Here is a 20,850-nt window from a genome sequence, read left to right on the forward strand (position 1 = left end):
GATACTTTGAGGAGTCAATACAATGTATTTCATCCTCAAGAGGGGGAAATGTTAAATATGATGTGTTTTACAATGAACAATATCTTGGTATAATATAATGTAAGTCATATATATACTGCTGACCTCACCATAATAGCACAACACTATTCACTGTATAAAGTGATTGTAATACTGACATTATAATATCATATTCTATACTAAGGAGACGTGTATAAGTTGGAAATAGATACATAAGTGTACACATCACTATTCACGGTTACATGACTATGTAGGGTGGTAATGCTGTACACAGCACGATAACTATACATCCATGAGTGGAAACAGGTTATGCTGATGTATAGAGAAAGAGTTCTATATTTGTTATGGTCATATATGTGCAGACACAAACACTCAATTATAATAAACACGCCCACACATGACATTGACAGTGAGTCATGAACCTATATAAGATGGTAGTTACCAAGATGGAGGTTGGTTGGATCAGGGCTGTACAGAAGGTATGAGCCCTATGTCACAAGAAGGATCCAGAGCCTTCAAGGAGAAGGTTGTGATGTAAGCGTGAGGAATCCATGATGGAAGCGTGAAGGAAGGAATGTCTCCCAGGATGCTTGAGTGAAGCAACAGCTGCCTGAAGCTCGTGACGATTTGTAAGACAAACCCTTCACTTCAAAGGACTCTCATATTGAACTATGGACACTAAAGGCTGTAAGACGTTTCTCTGATATTCTTTTCTATTCAATTCTGTAATTTCACTACTTTTAAAGAAGAAGCAATAAATCTCCATTTTATAAAGAAACCTCTCTGATGTCATCCTACTGCGGCGAGCCATAAACTACAGGTGCTAACGCCATTTTCTACAGTTTGGCGTGCCAGCCATACCAAGCTCCTTTAGCTTGAACAGGGGGGAAGAGTCGAGACCCCAGAGACATACGTTTCAAGCTTTCGGAACACGGAGAACCTAAGGACAGTAGGAAGGACAACGGGAATCCAGCCACGTGACTGTGCTGATGATCACGAACAAGTTTGTAAGTATGGAAACTTTATCTTCTATTGGGAAATGTACTGTAGAATGTACAGTAAAGTCTAGTGATAAGCCAGATTTAAGTATAGCATGGATGCATTTGTATTCACAATGTAGTGCTATGAATAGAAACTTAGATGAAGATTTAAGATTAAGAAACATTGCACATTTGGTGAATGTTTATCATTCTTTTGTTGAACAATGTATGAATCCTAGTGTAACGACTGTAACTGATCCAAAAATAGACACAGCTACGCAGTGTAGTATTTCTGAAGAGAATGTGTCAATGGGCCATGCTGAAGACAGTTCTTTTCAGAAGAAACTTTTAAATATAAAGGAAGCCAGCTTAAAACTGAAGTTACAAGGATATTTGATAAACCTAAGTAAGGAATGTACTGCATATGATGAGAAAGTGCATGTATGCAGGAATTCAGAGATTTTTGAGAGTTTTGCTGAGAAATTTGATCAAATGAGCAAAAAAACCAATTGTTCAGAATTTGGCTACCAGTAAATTTAATTAGATGCCTAGAATTAAAAAAGTGTTTTGACAATGATGAATGGTTACATTTTGATGACGTAGGACGGTTAAGGTTACTCTGCAATGCTACAGAGGTTCTTACTTTGGACATTTTGAATAAATTAAGAATTGGCTGGAATGAATGTACTTTTACATTCATGTCCATGTACAAAAGAGCGTTTAAAGCTATTTGTTCTAACTTGTCCAATGTAAAAAGTAGCTTTATACAGAAGTTCAAATTCTTAGATCCTGTAACCAGAGTATTGGCATCTGACAAGGAATCTATTTTGGAAGCTGCCAAGGTAATCGATATCGCCAGACGGCAGGAGTGGCAGAGTAAGTCAAAGTCCCACAGAGAAATCCCACAAATTAGTCAAAAAGAGATTAAAATGTCAAAACAGCCATGCATCTCTAAGACATATTTCAATGATGAAATTTATTTAGAGAGACGTAAAAAGATTCATGTAAAACCCAAATCTTACTTTGAGACAATGTCAAAAGTAAATGATTCAGGAGTGAGTGTGACAGCTGTTCAGACACCTAAAAGTAGGGAGAGACCAAGGATACGTGATCCTCGGCCTGTCACAGAGCTGTCAAGCAAAGACAGATTGGTACCAAATGGTTCCAAAGCTGACATGCTTGCACTCATAAATAACAAGATCAGGAAAATGCATAAATTAGGAGAACCTCAATATTTGAGAAATGCATTTCATATAGTCAATGATTTTCTAAATCATGAAGTGTTCAGACCTGGAATAGGGATTGGCTAGATGTTTCATATGATATGTGAAAGATATTAATTACTGGTAACGGACCCGGCTTTGTACTAAGGACTTGAGTTATTTAATTACGGAATAAAAAGTAGTTATTATGTATTATTAGTAATATATGAGATATTATTAATATGTATAATGCTATGCAAATTAATACATAATAATAAGGATAATAATAAGAATAATAATTTTTATTTTTTATAGCACCAGCAGATTCCGTAGCACTTATAATCATAGTTTAGATCCTGAGAACATAGAAAGGGAATTAATGACAGTTTTAAAAGTGTAACTGGTATAGATATATACAGTGTATATGGTTTAAGCTAATAACTTTTCTCACCCTAGGAATTCTTTTTAAATGTCAAAGGCTATAAATAGTGTATGGCTTACTCCTCAGAAGTCAGGAAACATATGTATGTACAGGGATTCTGCATTGTATCTATTACTTTTCCATTTGTTATTAACTCTAGTAGTTAATTTCAGGAATCACTCCCAATGGCTAAATTCTTAAATGTATGATATGTGATTCTAATGATATTTTCTCTCATTATAGAGTCTTCACAAAAAAGAATATGAGCATTTTTGTGGTTAATGGTTGAATGTAAAGTAATAGTTTTGTGTTAGCTTTTGTGTTATGCTTTTTAATGATGTAACTAATTTGTCATAACAAAATCTGTCACTAACATAAGAGGAATTGCATTTGCTGAGATTAAACAATGTATTGTACTGTTGCATGTTATTCTCATTCAGTGCATGTATAGGCATGTGTTTGGATAAGTGATTGATGGGAACAGGAGGGCCTGGAATGTCCTTAGAGTTATAAGAGACAAATACAGATACAAGTTTTCTCTCTCACCCTCTCGTGTTTCATGTCTATATGTTTTCGTCTGTGAAAACAATATTTTAAAGAAAGGCCTATATTTTTCTTCAACGTGGAAGAATCGGTATATTGAGGTACAACCAATACACCAAGACTTGTTGGATCCATTAACCTCTTAAGGACCCATGACGTACCGGCACGTCATGGATCACTGTCACTTAAGGACCCATGACGTGCCGGTACGTCATCCCTTTAAACGGGCGCCGCGGCCGGCCGGGTCCCGATCGGGGGAGATAGCCTGCTATAATACATAGCAGGCCATCTCTCCCTGTCGGCATGGAGGGTTGTTAACCCCCCCCATGCCGACGATCGCCGCTATTGGCTGATAAGCCCATAGCGGCGATCGGAACCTTTCCGGGCCATCGGTGGCCCGATGACCCGGAAAAAAATGGCGGTCGGTGCTGTCCGAGGACGGCACCGACCGCCATTACTGTAAAAAGTAATGGTGGTCACGGTACCACCGTCCCGATCGCCGTGAACGGCCGGCCAGCCGGCCGGCCGTTCACGGCGATCAAAGTCCCCACAAGTAATAAATACCTGCTCCGGACCCCTCAGCTAGGTAGCTGAGGGGTCCGGAGCAGGTATTTGTACATTACTCACCTGTCCCGGGGTCCTGATCGGCGTCTTCCGGGTTCCCGGCGTCCACTTCCTCTTGTCGGGACTTCGGCTTCTTCCGTGAGTCCCGATCGGCTGTTTCCGGCTCCAGCGTCGTCTATTTTCGTATTTTTCCGGCTCCAGCGTCGTCTATTTTCGGATCTTGCGCTCTGCTGCCCCCTAGCGGCTGATAAGTGTAATACACGTATCAGCCACTACAGGGATGTTCAGAATGTAGTAAAAAAAATTTTTTTTTTCCCAATTTTTTTTTTTTCTATTTTCCGCACCCTATCGCCGCTGAGTGTTGATCAGCATCGCACGAAAGTGCGCTGCTAATCAGCAACTCCTCCTTTTTGGCGTAGGGTGTTTTTTTTTTATATCCTACTGCCACGGTCTGCTTATAAGTGCCGAACATAAGTGCGGCATTCATCAGCAACACCATTTTTGGCGTAGGTTTTTTTTTGTATACTTACTGTAAAAAACACGTAAAAAAACACTACATTACACCACACTACATTGAATAAAGTTTTACACTACACCACTACATACCCCATATACCAATCCCCATATAAAGATGGCCCCCAGGGTGTTTTCGGTGTCGGACGCATACATTATTATTGCCTCCGACACCGAAACAGCCAGTGAGGATGAATTGGGGGGATCCTTCTTTCCTCCATTCATCCTCATCCTCCTCATCATCCAGTGACGTGTCTGGGAGTAGCGTAGCGTACGCTGCCCCCCAGACACGTCTTTTCCGCCAGTACCGTCCCAATAAGAGATGACGGTATGGCGTGAAATTCTACAAACTCTGTGAGAGTACCTCAGGGTACACTTACAGATTTAGGGTACGTGCACACTGCGGAATGGCGAAGGATAACCCTTCGTGCATTCCGCAGCTGGCACCCGCCGGCGGACTGATGCAGGGGCGCGTCTCCGCCTGTGTCATAGACTCTATCCTATGCATGGGCGGATTCCATTATCCGTCATTCCATCAACACGTTGGACGCAGAGCGGAATCCGCCCGTGCATAGAATGGAGTCTACGACACGGACGGAGACGTGCGCCTGCATCAGTCCGCCGGCGGGTGCCAACTGCGGAATGCACAAAGGGTTATCCTTCGCGATTCCGCAGTGTGCACGTACCCTTAGAGTGTATGAAGGAAGGGACACCCGAATCCAGCCGCCAGATGCCCCCCCCCCATCCTCGGAGTTAGTGGGGAGATCGTCCGGGAACTGATCTTCCCACTGCTGGATAAAGGTCACCACCACCCGTACGGGGATAACTTTTATACCAGCACCCCCCTCTTCCGGTCCCTCGCTGCCCGAGCTACTGTAGCTTGCGGCACGATCCGAACATATCAGAAATAGTAATAGCGCCCTAATATTTAGCAGCCATGGAGCGGACCCAGCGCTTCTGGATATGAAGGACCCCGTATCGCACCAGGACAACATTTTCCAGGTGACGTCCCCCACACTGGAGAACAGGAGACCCCAGAAGAAGTGCAGAGTGTGGGGTAACAGGGGGATCAGGAAGGACACCATTTACCAGTGTGACACCTGTCCTGATCCCCCCGGCCTCTGCATACTGGATCGCTCCAAGGCGCACTACACGTCATTGGGGTTCTACATTATCTAAATTCTGTCCCTTATTCCTATTTCAGGGGTCACGTTGATCCAGGGATTATTCTGATCGCCATTATGGAGTCGGGAAGGAATTTTTCCCCTGTGATGAGGCTACTGTCGTCTGCCTCACGAGGGGTTTTTGCCTTCCTCTGGATCAACACAGGTTGAGTTTGATGGACACCTGTCATTTCCAACCTTATAAACTAATAATTGGCCTAATACCCCAAATAAATTAGAATTGTCCCTTTTCCCCAGCTAAGTAGGTATGGCCGCCATTCCCATTAGAGGATGCCATGATGCAATTACAAAGCCTCTGTGCGGCCAGGACAGTAGAAACCCCCCACAAGTGACCCCATTCTGGAAACTACACCCCATAAGGAATCTAACAAGTGGGGCAGCGGGTATATGGCCCCCTGGTGACGGCCACATTTGGGACGTGAAAATGAAAAAAATGGTATTTTTTATTTTCACGGCACATGTCCTACACATGTGCCCATCACTAGTGGGGTCCATATGCTCACTGCACCCCTTGTTAGATTCCTTATGGGGTGTAGTTTCCAGAATGGGGTCACTTGTCGGGGGTTTCTACTGTTCTGGCAGCACAGGAGCTTTGTAATTGCGACATGGCCTCCATCCCCCATTCCAGCCTCTAAATGGCGCTCTGTCCTTTTGGTGACTTGCCCTGTGCCCATATGGCAAATTATGTCCACATGTGGGGTATTTTCGTACTCAGGGGAAACTACCCTACACGTTTTGTGTTCATTTTCTTTTTTAACCCCTTGTGGAAATGGAAAAAAATCAAGGCTAGACCAACATTTAGTGTAATTTTTTTAAAATTTTTACTCTAAATCATTGATCTTGTCTTGATTTTTTCATTTTCACAAGGGGTTAAAAGATAAAAAAAACACAATGTGTAGAGCAATTTCCCCTGAGTACGGAAATACCCCACATGTGGACATAAAGCGCCATGCGGGTGCAGGGTAAGCCTCCAAAGGGAAGGTGCGCCATTTGGTTTTTGAAGGCTGGATTTGGATGGAATGGATTTCGAGGGGCCATGTTGCATTCAAAAGGCCCCTGTGTTGCCAAGACAGTTAAACCCCCCACAAGTGACCCTATTATGGAAACTACACCCCTCAAGGAATGTAACAAGGGGTGTAGTCAGCATATGGACCCCACTGGTGACGGGCACAAATGTGGAACAATGTGGCGTGAAAATGAAATATTAAATTTTTTACACTATAATGTTGGTCTAGCCTTGAATTTATCATTTTCACAAGGGGTTAAAAGAGAAAAAAACACACAAAATGTGTAGAGCAATTTCCCCCGAGTCCGTAAATACCCCACGTGTGGACATAAAGCGCCATGTGGGTGCAGGGCAAGCCTCCCAAGGGAAGGAGCGCCATTTGGATTTTAGAGGTTGGATTTGGCTAGAATGGATGATGAACGCCATGTCGCATTTACAGAGCCCTTGTGCTGCCAAAACACTGTAAACCCCCCACAAGTGACCCCATTCTGGAAACTACACCCCTCAAGGAATCTAACAAGGGGTGCAGTGAGGATATGGACCCCTGGATGACGGGCACATTTGTGCCATGAAAGTGAAAAAATGAAAATTTTCACTTTCACGTCACATTTTTCCACATTTGTGCCCGTCACCAGTGGGGTCCATATGCTCACTGCACCCCTTGTTAGATTCCTTGAGGGGTGTAGTTTCCAGAATGGGGTCACTTGTGGGGGGTTTCCAGTGTCTTGGCAGCACGAGGGCTCTGTAAATGCGACATGGCCCTTGAAATCCATTCCAGTGAAATCCAGCTTCCAAAAGCCAATTGGCGCTCCTTCCCTTTGGAGGCTCGTCCTGCGCCCGCTTGGCACTTTATGTCCACATGTGGGGTATTTCCGTACTCGGGAGAAACTGTGCTACATGTTTTGTGTTTTTTTTTTCCTTTTATCCCTTTGTGAAAATGAAAAATTGAAGGCTAGAACAACATTTTAGTGTAAAAAATACTTTAGTCTTTTTTCAAGCCATATTGTTTGGAAAATCTGTGAAGCACCTGTGGGGTCCAGATGCTCACCGCACCCCTTGTTACATTCCTTGAGGGGTGTAGTTTTCTAAATGGTGTCCCTTTAGGGGTGTTTTTTAGGTTTTGGCACCCCAGAGCCTCTGCCAACCTGAAGTGGTACAGTCAAAAATGACCAAAAATAACGGAGCCATTGAAATTCACTAGGCGCTCCCTTATATCTGAGGCTTGTGGTTGCGTCAAATAGCGCAATAGGGCCACATATGGGGTATTTCTATAAACTGCAGAAATGGGGCAATCAATATTGGGGTGCATTTCTCTGGTAATAGGTTTATAATTATGAAAAATATTGGATTACAATAAAATCTCTGCACAGAAAATTAAAATTTTCAAATTTCTTACACACTTAGCTTTTATTTCTGTGACTCCCCTAAAGGGTTAAAAAACTTTCTGGATGTGCTTTTGCAGAGTTTAGGGGGTGCAGTTTCTGAAATGGGGTGCTTCGTGAGGCTTTCTAACACACAGTCCCCTCAAATACACTTTAAACCTGAACAGTTCCCTAAAAATATCTGATTTTGAAATTTTACTGAAAATTTGGAAATTTGCTGCTAATGTTTTAAGCTTCCTATTGTCTAAAAAAAATGAAATATAGTTTAATAAATGCCGCCAACATAAAGTAGACATGTTGCTAATGCTATTTAATATATAATTTATGTGGTATAACCATTTTCTGTATAAGCAGAAAAGTTTTAAAGTTGGAAAAATGCATTTTTTCACAATTTTTCACGCTATTTTGGGTTTTTTCATAAAGATTCGTTATAAGTATCGACTCCAATTTACAAGAAATGTGAAGTACAATATGTCACGAGAAAACAATCTCAGAATCAGCCGGATAGGTAAAAGCATCCCGAAGTTATTAATGAATAAAGTGACACTGGTCAAATTCATAAAATTTGCTCCGGTCCTTAAGGCCATTTCAGGCCCGGTCCTTAAGGGGTTAAACATCTATTTTTTAGAAGTATCCTAGGAATATACTTAAGGTTTTTATGCGCATTATTTTTTAAGAAGAGACTAAATGTGAAAATCCTCTGAGATGAATGAATGTACATATGTCAGGAATAAGTGATGTGTGACATGTGTTATAGCAGCTGCTCAGTATGTGTATGGTACAGCGCGTGTGTGTGTGTGTTGTGACTAAACCATGAGTAAGGAAAGTGTCTTATTTGTTAGAAGGGTTAACATGAGATAATATAGGAAAGAATATTAAGTGCACAATATTTTAATTATCCTGAGTATCATCATAAGAACACTGATATATATTTGATGTTTATCCAAATAATATACAAAGACACATTTTCAGAGATACATAATGGTTTAGGGGTTATATTTAATCATGTCATTATAAATATGTCATTATCAGAAGTTTAAGTTCATTCTTTAACAAATGTTGTTTCAGTTTCTTACAGGACTATTTGATGGTGTCATTTCAGTTCTTTCAGTTGAGAAGTCCAATACACAAATACAAATGTGTGAACACACAGTGTGTGCATATATCTACGAGCATATGTGTTTGATAACAGTATGAATATATACACACACATATATACACACAACTTTATGTTTCATTTGGGTATGTTTATTTTTAATGTGTTCTCATTAGAACTACGATACTACTGATGTCTGCCTCAGGTTACAAGAAGATAACTGTCTGTCAAGAATAGCAAGACATATCACATAAAATATTTCATTCACTCATACAAATATGGTGGTTATAGAAGGTGAATAATATTATATTGCGGTATTATTTATAAATATAGCAAATACATGTGGTGATAGTGTTCCAGTAAATAAAGGAAGTAGTATATAATATAAGAACATGTGAAAGCACACTGACTTTAACAAAACAAGGTCTATAACAATAATATTGTTTCATTGATTAGGAATGGAGTTTTTTTAAAGGTAAAAACATTCAAACTATATTTTTGGTAAATTGTGGTAATGCTTCTTCACTGAATATGGTTACAATAGTCTGCATTTTTGATAGTATTATTTTTGGTAACATATTCATTGAATGAAACATTCTGTTATTTATTCTATCTGAATAATGTTGAAAACATCTTTAGGTATAAGGACACTAAGTCATTTCATACTTAAAGATAATTTAAAGTGATCTAACTATTGCAAGACCATATTCTATTCTTACTGAATACATATATGAACATTCTAGTAAATGAGGTTTTTGAGTAAAATAGATATGGGAATAGTTAAGGTAAAATAGAGTGATATGCTATGGTACACTGTGATTATCATAGGATAGTAATAATCACCAAGTTTTTGGTGTAGGATAGGGAAGAAAAAGTAGATCTTCAATCAAGACATCAAAGTCTAGAATTTTTGTATAGATTTTTAATTTTTTCCAGCGTTGATCAGTAGCCAGAGAAAGAGACTGAGCTGTAGTTCTTATCCAAGTAAAGCACTTGAAGGGAACAGATAAATCATGGACTGTTTTACTATTCTTTTCTTTGATCAACTGGCATGCTGAGACTTCTAGTACCACAAGCTTCTAGATGGCTATTGAACTTTCTTCAGGTGATCTATCCTGGGACTATGCTAAAGTATCTTCATGATTGACATTCTTTTGTTTGTTACATTTTTAACTATGTCAAGCCAACTACAGATGCCATGACCGGAAGCAAGTCTACAAGTGAGTTTTAAAAGACTTTGTTCATTTCATTAAATCTCCTCCAGTGGTCATGATGGCAAAGGACAAAAGATGGCATATGTAAGTGATGGTTGCTGGACTATGCTTTAATCAAGTGTAAGTTATACAAGATTCTATCATCCTCAGCGAGTTGTTGGAAAAGATTGCTCCTAAAGTCTGAGAACAATGGACTTTGTGCAATAAGCTAAATCTTTATCTCCACAATCTGGATGAGAAATGACTGTGTTAGGTTACAAGATGTCTGCTCTAGGTACTGACGTTACAGAGTTAAAGATGACCCTTGTAAAGACTACAGAAGTCAGATGAAATGAGGAAGTCGTTTGCACAAACAAGGGGGGTCAAGAAGTGCTAACTCTTTATGTGTTTTTTTTCAGTAGCCTAGCAGGTGTCACCTGACAGCTTCAATTCCAGAGAGACAAAGACTCAAGGACTGTTTACCATGCAAAGGAAAAGAGATGGATTATTGCATGAGGGATAATATCAAGACATTCATTTTGTTGTTTACTTTTTCAGCGAAGGAGTTATTTTTTCAAAAGACTTTGCCAATCTTATTTTGATTAATTAACAACAAAGGAATGTATAACCTAAAGACTTTGCTACACCAAGAAGAGTAAAGTCATCTGAACTACCAGGTTTCCATGGATCCAGATGAAGACAAGAAGATACATTTTTTAGACTAGGCCTAGCTAGAATTCTATCTTTTTATAAAATCAAATCACAGTTTCTCATAACATAATAATTTAAATGCTACAAATCTATTATGGGTAAAGTGATAATTTCCATAGACTTGTTATTAAAGTGATAGACGTCTGTGTGTTTATAAGAAGAATGAAGAAAGAAGATTCCGTGATCTCTAATGTATAAAAGGTATTGTTCATTGGAAAGTCTTGATACTTTGAGGAGTCAATACAATGTATTTCATCCTCAAGAGGGGGAAATGTTAAATATGATGTGTTTTACAATGAACAATATCTTGGTATAATATAATGTAAGTCATATATATACTGCTGACCTCACCATAATAGCACAACACTATTCACTGTATAAAGTGATTGTAATACTGACATTATAATATCATATTCTATACTAAGGAGACGTGTATAAGTTGGAAATAGATACATAAGTGTACACATCACTATTCACGGTTACATGACTATGTAGGGTGGTAATGCTGTACACAGCACGATAACTATACATCCATGAGTGGAAACAGGTTATGCTGATGTATAGAGAAAGAGTTCTATATTTGTTATGGTCATATATGTGCAGACACAAACACTCAATTATAATAAACACGCCCACACATGACATTGACAGTGAGTCATGAACCTATATAAGATGGTAGTTACCAAGATGGAGGTTGGTTGGATCAGGGCTGTACAGAAGGTATGAGCCCTATGTCACAAGAAGGATCCAGAGCCTTCAAGGAGAAGGTTGTGATGTAAGCGTGAGGAATCCATGATGGAAGCGTGAAGGAAGGAATGTCTCCCAGGATGCTTGAGTGAAGCAACAGCTGCCTGAAGCTCGTGACGATTTGTAAGACAAACCCTTCACTTCAAAGGACTCTCATATTGAACTATGGACACTAAAGGCTGTAAGACGTTTCTCTGATATTCTTTTCTATTCAATTCTGTAATTTCACTACTTTTAAAGAAGAAGCAATAAATCTCCATTTTATAAAGAAACCTCTCTGATGTCATCCTACTGCGGCGAGCCATAAACTACAGGTGCTAACGCCATTTTCTACAGTTTGGCGTGCCAGCCATACCAAGCTCCTTTAGCTTGAACAGGGGGGAAGAGTCGAGACCCCAGAGACATACGTTTCAAGCTTTCGGAACACGGAGAACCTAAGGACAGTAGGAAGGACAACGGGAATCCAGCCACGTGACTGTGCTGATGATCACGAACAAGTTTGTAAGTATGGAAACTTTATCTTCTATTGGGAAATGTACTGTAGAATGTACAGTAAAGTCTAGTGATAAGCCAGATTTAAGTATAGCATGGATGCATTTGTATTCACAATGTAGTGCTATGAATAGAAACTTAGATGAAGATTTAAGATTAAGAAACATTGCACATTTGGTGAATGTTTATCATTCTTTTGTTGAACAATGTATGAATCCTAGTGTAACGACTGTAACTGATCCAAAAATAGACACAGCTACGCAGTGTAGTATTTCTGAAGAGAATGTGTCAATGGGCCATGCTGAAGACAGTTCTTTTCAGAAGAAACTTTTAAATATAAAGGAAGCCAGCTTAAAACTGAAGTTACAAGGATATTTGATAAACCTAAGTAAGGAATGTACTGCATATGATGAGAAAGTGCATGTATGCAGGAATTCAGAGATTTTTGAGAGTTTTGCTGAGAAATTTGATCAAATGAGCAAAAAAACCAATTGTTCAGAATTTGGCTACCAGTAAATTTAATTAGATGCCTAGAATTAAAAAAGTGTTTTGACAATGATGAATGGTTACATTTTGATGACGTAGGACGGTTAAGGTTACTCTGCAATGCTACAGAGGTTCTTACTTTGGACATTTTGAATAAATTAAGAATTGGCTGGAATGAATGTACTTTTACATTCATGTCCATGTACAAAAGAGCGTTTAAAGCTATTTGTTCTAACTTGTCCAATGTAAAAAGTAGCTTTATACAGAAGTTCAAATTCTTAGATCCTGTAACCAGAGTATTGGCATCTGACAAGGAATCTATTTTGGAAGCTGCCAAGGTAATCGATATCGCCAGACGGCAGGAGTGGCAGAGTAAGTCAAAGTCCCACAGAGAAATCCCACAAATTAGTCAAAAAGAGATTAAAATGTCAAAACAGCCATGCATCTCTAAGACATATTTCAATGATGAAATTTATTTAGAGAGACGTAAAAAGATTCATGTAAAACCCAAATCTTACTTTGAGACAATGTCAAAAGTAAATGATTCAGGAGTGAGTGTGACAGCTGTTCAGACACCTAAAAGTAGGGAGAGACCAAGGATACGTGATCCTCGGCCTGTCACAGAGCTGTCAAGCAAAGACAGATTGGTACCAAATGGTTCCAAAGCTGACATGCTTGCACTCATAAATAACAAGATCAGGAAAATGCATAAATTAGGAGAACCTCAATATTTGAGAAATGCATTTCATATAGTCAATGATTTTCTAAATCATGAAGTGTTCAGACCTGGAATAGGGATTGGCTAGATGTTTCATATGATATGTGAAAGATATTAATTACTGGTAACGGACCCGGCTTTGTACTAAGGACTTGAGTTATTTAATTACGGAATAAAAAGTAGTTATTATGTATTATTAGTAATATATGAGATATTATTAATATGTATAATGCTATGCAAATTAATACATAATAATAAGGATAATAATAAGAATAATAATTTTTATTTTTTATAGCACCAGCAGATTCCGTAGCACTTATAATCATAGTTTAGATCCTGAGAACATAGAAAGGGAATTAATGACAGTTTTAAAAGTGTAACTGGTATAGATATATACAGTGTATATGGTTTAAGCTAATAACTTTTCTCACCCTAGGAATTCTTTTTAAATGTCAAAGGCTATAAATAGTGTATGGCTTACTCCTCAGAAGTCAGGAAACATATGTATGTACAGGGATTCTGCATTGTATCTATTACTTTTCCATTTGTTATTAACTCTAGTAGTTAATTTCAGGAATCACTCCCAATGGCTAAATTCTTAAATGTATGATATGTGATTCTAATGATATTTTCTCTCATTATAGAGTCTTCACAAAAAAGAATATGAGCATTTTTGTGGTTAATGGTTGAATGTAAAGTAATAGTTTTGTGTTAGCTTTTGTGTTATGCTTTTTAATGATGTAACTAATTTGTCATAACAAAATCTGTCACTAACATAAGAGGAATTGCATTTGCTGAGATTAAACAATGTATTGTACTGTTGCATGTTATTCTCATTCAGTGCATGTATAGGCATGTGTTTGGATAAGTGATTGATGGGAACAGGAGGGCCTGGAATGTCCTTAGAGTTATAAGAGACAAATACAGATACAAGTTTTCTCTCTCACCCTCTCGTGTTTCATGTCTATATGTTTTCGTCTGTGAAAACAATATTTTAAAGAAAGGCCTATATTTTTCTTCAACGTGGAAGAATCGGTATATTGAGGTACAACCAATACACCAAGACTTGTTGGATCCATTAAACATCTATTTTTTAGAAGTATCCTAGGAATATACTTAAGGTTTTTATGCGCATTATTTTTTAAGAAGAGACTAAATGTGAAAATCCTCTGAGATGAATGAATGTACATATGTCAGGAATAAGTGATGTGTGACATGTGTTATAGCAGCTGCTCAGTATGTGTATGGTACAGCGCGTGTGTGTGTGTGTTGTGACTAAACCATGAGTAAGGAAAGTGTCTTATTTGTTAGAAGGGTTAACATGAGATAATATAGGAAAGAATATTAAGTGCACAATATTTTAATTATCCTGAGTATCATCATAAGAACACTGATATATATTTGATGTTTATCCAAATAATATACAAAGACACATTTTCAGAGATACATAATGGTTTAGGGGTTATATTTAATCATGTCATTATAAATATGTCATTATCAGAAGTTTAAGTTCATTCTTTAACAAATGTTGTTTCAGTTTCTTACAGGACTATTTGATGGTGTCATTTCAGTTCTTTCAGTTGAGAAGTCCAATACACAAATACAAATGTGTGAACACACAGTGTGTGCATATATCTACGAGCATATGTGTTTGATAACAGTATGAATATATACACACACATATATACACACAACTTTATGTTTCATTTGGGTATGTTTATTTTTAATGTGTTCTCATTAGAACTACGATACTACTGATGTCTGCCTCAGGTTACAAGAAGATAACTGTCTGTCAAGAATAGCAAGACATATCACATAAAATATTTCATTCACTCATACAAATATGGTGGTTATAGAAGGTGAATAATATTATATTGCGGTATTATTTATAAATATAGCAAATACATGTGGTGATAGTGTTCCAGTAAATAAAGGAAGTAGTATATAATATAAGAACATGTGAAAGCACACTGACTTTAACAAAACAAGGTCTATAACAATAATATTGTTTCATTGATTAGGAATGGAGTTTTTTTAAAGGTAAAAACATTCAAACTATATTTTTGGTAAATTGTGGTAATGCTTCTTCACTGAATATGGTTACAATAGTCTGCATTTTTGATAGTATTATTTTTGGTAACATATTCATTGAATGAAACATTCTGTTATTTATTCTATCTGAATAATGTTGAAAACATCTTTAGGTATAAGGACACTAAGTCATTTCATACTTAAAGATAATTTAAAGTGATCTAACTATTGCAAGACCATATTCTATTCTTACTGAATACATATATGAACATTCTAGTAAATGAGGTTTTTGAGTAAAATAGATATGGGAATAGTTAAGGTAAAATAGAGTGATATGCTATGGTACACTGTGATTATCATAGGATAGTAATAATCACCAAGTTTTTGGTGTAGGATAGGGAAGAAAAAGTAGATCTTCAATCAAGACATCAAAGTCTAGAATTTTTGTATAGATTTTTAATTTTTTCCAGCGTTGATCAGTAGCCAGAGAAAGAGACTGAGCTGTAGTTCTTATCCAAGTAAAGCACTTGAAGGGAACAGATAAATCATGGACTGTTTTACTATTCTTTTCTTTGATCAACTGGCATGCTGAGACTTCTAGTACCACAAGCTTCTAGATGGCTATTGAACTTTCTTCAGGTGATCTATCCTGGGACTATGCTAAAGTATCTTCATGATTGACATTCTTTTGTTTGTTACATTTTTAACTATGTCAAGCCAACTACAGATGCCATGACCGGAAGCAAGTCTACAAGTGAGTTTTAAAAGACTTTGTTCATTTCATTAAATCTCCTCCAGTGGTCATGATGGCAAAGGACAAAAGATGGCATATGTAAGTGATGGTTGCTGGACTATGCTTTAATCAAGTGTAAGTTATACAAGATTCTATCATCCTCAGCGAGTTGTTGGAAAAGATTGCTCCTAAAGTCTGAGAACAATGGACTTTGTGCAATAAGCTAAATCTTTATCTCCACAATCTGGATGAGAAATGACTGTGTTAGGTTACAAGATGTCTGCTCTAGGTACTGACGTTACAGAGTTAAAGATGACCCTTGTAAAGACTACAGAAGTCAGATGAAATGAGGAAGTCGTTTGCACAAACAAGGGGGGTCAAGAAGTGCTAACTCTTTATGTGTTTTTTTCAGTAGCCTAGCAGGTGTCACCTGACAGCTTCAATTCCAGAGAGACAAAGACTCAAGGACTGTTTACCATGCAAAGGAAAAGAGATGGATTATTGCATGAGGGATAATATCAAGACATTCATTTTGTTGTTTACTTTTTCAGCGAAGGAGTTATTTTTTCAAAAGACTTTGCCAATCTTATTTTGATTAATTAACAACAAAGGAATGTATAACCTAAAGACTTTGCTACACCAAGAAGAGTAAAGTCATCTGAACTACCAGGTTTCCATGGATCCAGATGAAGACAAGAAGATACATTTTTTAGACTAGGCCTAGCTAGAATTCTATCTTTTTATAAAATCAAATCACAGTTTCTCATAACATAATAATTTAAATGCTACAAATCTATTATGGGTAAAGTGATAATTTCCATAGACTTGTTATTAAAGTGATAGACGTCTGTGTGTTTATAAGAAGAATGAAGAAAGAAGATTCCGTGATCTCTAATGTATAAAAGGTATTGTTCATTGGAAAGTCTTGATACTTTGAGGAGTCAATACAATGTATTTCATCCTCAAGAGGGGGAAATGTTAAATATGATGTGTTTTACAATGAACAATATCTTGGTATAATATAATGTAAGTCATATATATACTGCTGACCTCACCATAATAGCACAACACTATTCACTGTATAAAGTGATTGTAATACTGACATTATAATATCATATTCTATACTAAGGAGACGTGTATAAGTTGGAAATAGATACATAAGTGTACACATCACTATTCACGGTTACATGACTATGTAGGGTGGTAATGCTGTACACAGCACGATAACTATACATCCATGAGTGGAAACAGGTTATGCTGATGTATAGAGAAAGAGTTCTATATTTGTTATGGTCATATATGTGCAGACACAAACACTCAATTATAATAAACACGCCCACACATGACATTGACAGTGAGTCATGAACCTATATAAGATGGTAGTTACCAAGATGGAGGTTGGTTGGATCAGGGCTGTACAGAAGGTATGAGCCCTATGTCACAAGAAGGATCCAGAGCCTTCAAGGAGAAGGTTGTGATGTAAGCGTGAGGAATCCATGATGGAAGCGTGAAGGAAGGAATGTCTCCCAGGATGCTTGAGTGAAGCAACAGCTGCCTGAAGCTCGTGACGATTTGTAAGACAAACCCTTCACTTCAAAGGACTCTCATATTGAACTATGGACACTAAAGGCTGTAAGACGTTTCTCTGATATTCTTTTCTATTCAATTCTGTAATTTCACTACTTTTAAAGAAGAAGCAATAAATCTCCATTTTATAAAGAAACCTCTCTGATGTCATCCTACTGCGGCGAGCCATAAACTACAGGTGCTAACGCCATTTTCTACAGTTTGGCGTGCCAGCCATACCAAGCTCCTTTAGCTTGAACAGGGGGGAAGAGTCGAGACCCCAGAGACATACGTTTCAAGCTTTCGGAACACGGAGAACCTAAGGACAGTAGGAAGGACAACGGGAATCCAGCCACGTGACTGTGCTGATGATCACGAACAAGTTTGTAAGTATGGAAACTTTATCTTCTATTGGGAAATGTACTGTAGAATGTACAGTAAAGTCTAGTGATAAGCCAGATTTAAGTATAGCATGGATGCATTTGTATTCACAATGTAGTGCTATGAATAGAAACTTAGATGAAGATTTAAGATTAAGAAACATTGCACATTTGGTGAATGTTTATCATTCTTTTGTTGAACAATGTATGAATCCTAGTGTAACGACTGTAACTGATCCAAAAATAGACACAGCTACGCAGTGTAGTATTTCTGAAGAGAATGTGTCAATGGGCCATGCTGAAGACAGTTCTTTTCAGAAGAAACTTTTAAATATAAAGGAAGCCAGCTTAAAACTGAAGTTACAAGGATATTTGATAAACCTAAGTAAGGAATGTACTGCATATGATGAGAAAGTGCATGTATGCAGGAATTCAGAGATTTTTGAGAGTTTTGCTGAGAAATTTGATCAAATGAGCAAAAAAACCAATTGTTCAGAATTTGGCTACCAGTAAATTTAATTAGATGCCTAGAATTAAAAAAGTGTTTTGACAATGATGAATGGTTACATTTTGATGACGTAGGACGGTTAAGGTTACTCTGCAATGCTACAGAGGTTCTTACTTTGGACATTTTGAATAAATTAAGAATTGGCTGGAACGAATGTACTTTTACATTCATGTCCATGTACAAACGAGCGTTTAAAGCTATTTGTTCTAACTTGTCCAATGTAAAAAGTAGCTTTATACAGAAGTTCAATTTCTTAGATCCTGTAACCAGAGTATTGGCATCTGACAAGGAATCTATTTTGGAAGCTGCCAAGGTAATCGATATCGCCAGACGGCAGGAGTGGCAGAGTAAGTCAAAGTCCCACAGAGAAATCCCACAAATTAGTCAAAAAGAGATTAAAATGTCAAAACAGCCATGCATCTCTAAGACATATTTCAATGATGAAATTTATTTAGAGAGACGTAAAAAGATTCATGTAAAACCCAAATCTTACTTTGAGACAATGTCAAAAGTAAATGATTCAGGAGTGAGTGTGACAGCTGTTCAGACACCTAAAAGTAGGGAGAGACCAAGGATACGTGATCCTCGGCCTGTCACAGAGCTGTCAAGCAAAGACAGATTGGTACCAAATGGTTCCAAAGCTGACATGCTTGCACTCATAAATAACAAGATCAGGAAAATGCATAAATTAGGAGAACCTCAATATTTGAGAAATGCATTTCATATAGTCAATGATTTTCTAAATCATGAAGTGTTCAGACCTGGAATAGGGATTGGCTAGATGTTTCATATGATATGTGAAAGATATTAATTACTGGTAACGGACCCGGCTTTGTACTAAGGACTTGAGTTATTTAATTACGGAATAAAAAGTAGTTATTATGTATTATTAGTAATATATGAGATATTATTAATATGTATAATGCTATGCAAATTAATACATAATAATAAGGATAATAATAAGAATAATAATTTTTATTTTTTATAGCACCAGCAGATTCCGTAGCACTTATAATCATAGTTTAGATCCTGAGAACATAGAAAGGGAATTAATGACAGTTTTAAAAGTGTAACTGGTATAGATATATACAGTGTATATGGTTTAAGCTAATAACTTTTCTCACCCTAGGAATTCTTTTTAAATGTCAAAGGCTATAAATAGTGTATGGCTTACTCCTCAGAAGTCAGGAAACATATGTATGTACAGGGATTCTGCATTGTATCTATTACTTTTCCATTTGTTATTAACTCTAGTAGTTAATTTCAGGAATCACTCCCAATGGCTAAATTCTTAAATGTATGATATGTGATTCTAATGATATTTTCTCTCATTATAGAGTCTTCACAAAAAAGAATATGAGCATTTTTGTGGTTAATGGTTGAATGTAAAGTAATAGTTTTGTGTTAGCTTTTGTGTTATGCTTTTTAATGATGTAACTAATTTGTCATAACAAAATCTGTCACTAACATAAGAGGAATTGCATTTGCTGAGATTAAACAATGTATTGTACTGTTGCATGTTATTCTCATTCAGTGCATGTATAGGCATGTGTTTGGATAAGTGATTGATGGGAACAGGAGGGCCTGGAATGTCCTTAGAGTTATAAGAGACAAATACAGATACAAGTTTTCTCTCTCACCCTCTCGTGTTTCATGTCTATATGTTTTCGTCTGTGAAAACAATATTTTAAAGAAAGGCCTATATTTTTCTTCAACGTGGAAGAATCGGTATATTGAGGTACAACCAATACACCAAGACTTGTTGGATCCATTAAACATCTATTTTTTAGAAGTATCCTAGGAATATACTTAAGGTTTTTATGCGCATTATTTTTTAAGAAGAGACTAAATGTGAAAATCCTCTGAGATGAATGAATGTACATATGTCAGGAATAAGTGATGTGTGACATGTGTTATAGCAGCTGCTCAGTATGTGTATGGTACAGCGCGTGTGTGTGTGTGTTGTGACTAAACCATGAGTAAGGAAAGTGTCTTATTTGTTAGAAGGGTTAACATGAGATAATATAGGAAAGAATATTAAGTGCACAATATTTTAATTATCCTGAGTATCATCATAAGAACACTGATATATATTTGATGTTTATCCAAATAATATACAAAGACACATTTTCAGAGATACATAATGGTTTAGGGGTTATATTTAATCATGTCATTATAAATATGTCATTATCAGAAGTTTAAGTTCATTCTTTAACAAATGTTGTTTCAGTTTCTTACAGGACTATTTGATGGTGTCATTTCAGTTCTTTCAGTTGAGAAGTCCAATACACAAATACAAATGTGTGAACACACAGTGTGTGCATATATCTACGAGCATATGTGTTTGATAACAGTATGAATATATACACACACATA

At 37.2% G+C, this 20,850-nt stretch overlaps 1 protein-coding gene across 2 annotated transcripts in view; it reads right to left on the reverse strand.

The window, feature by feature from the left end:
* TMEM132A (transmembrane protein 132A) overlaps positions 1-20,850 on the reverse strand; it is a 244,442-nt gene that overhangs the window by 109,092 nt on the left and 114,500 nt on the right. The gene's annotated exons all lie outside the window — the stretch shown is intronic.

The sequence above is a fragment of the Dendropsophus ebraccatus genome, chromosome 8, assembly GCF_027789765.1.
Source record: "Dendropsophus ebraccatus isolate aDenEbr1 chromosome 8, aDenEbr1.pat, whole genome shotgun sequence".
Classification (NCBI taxonomy): Eukaryota; Metazoa; Chordata; class Amphibia; order Anura; family Hylidae; genus Dendropsophus; species Dendropsophus ebraccatus.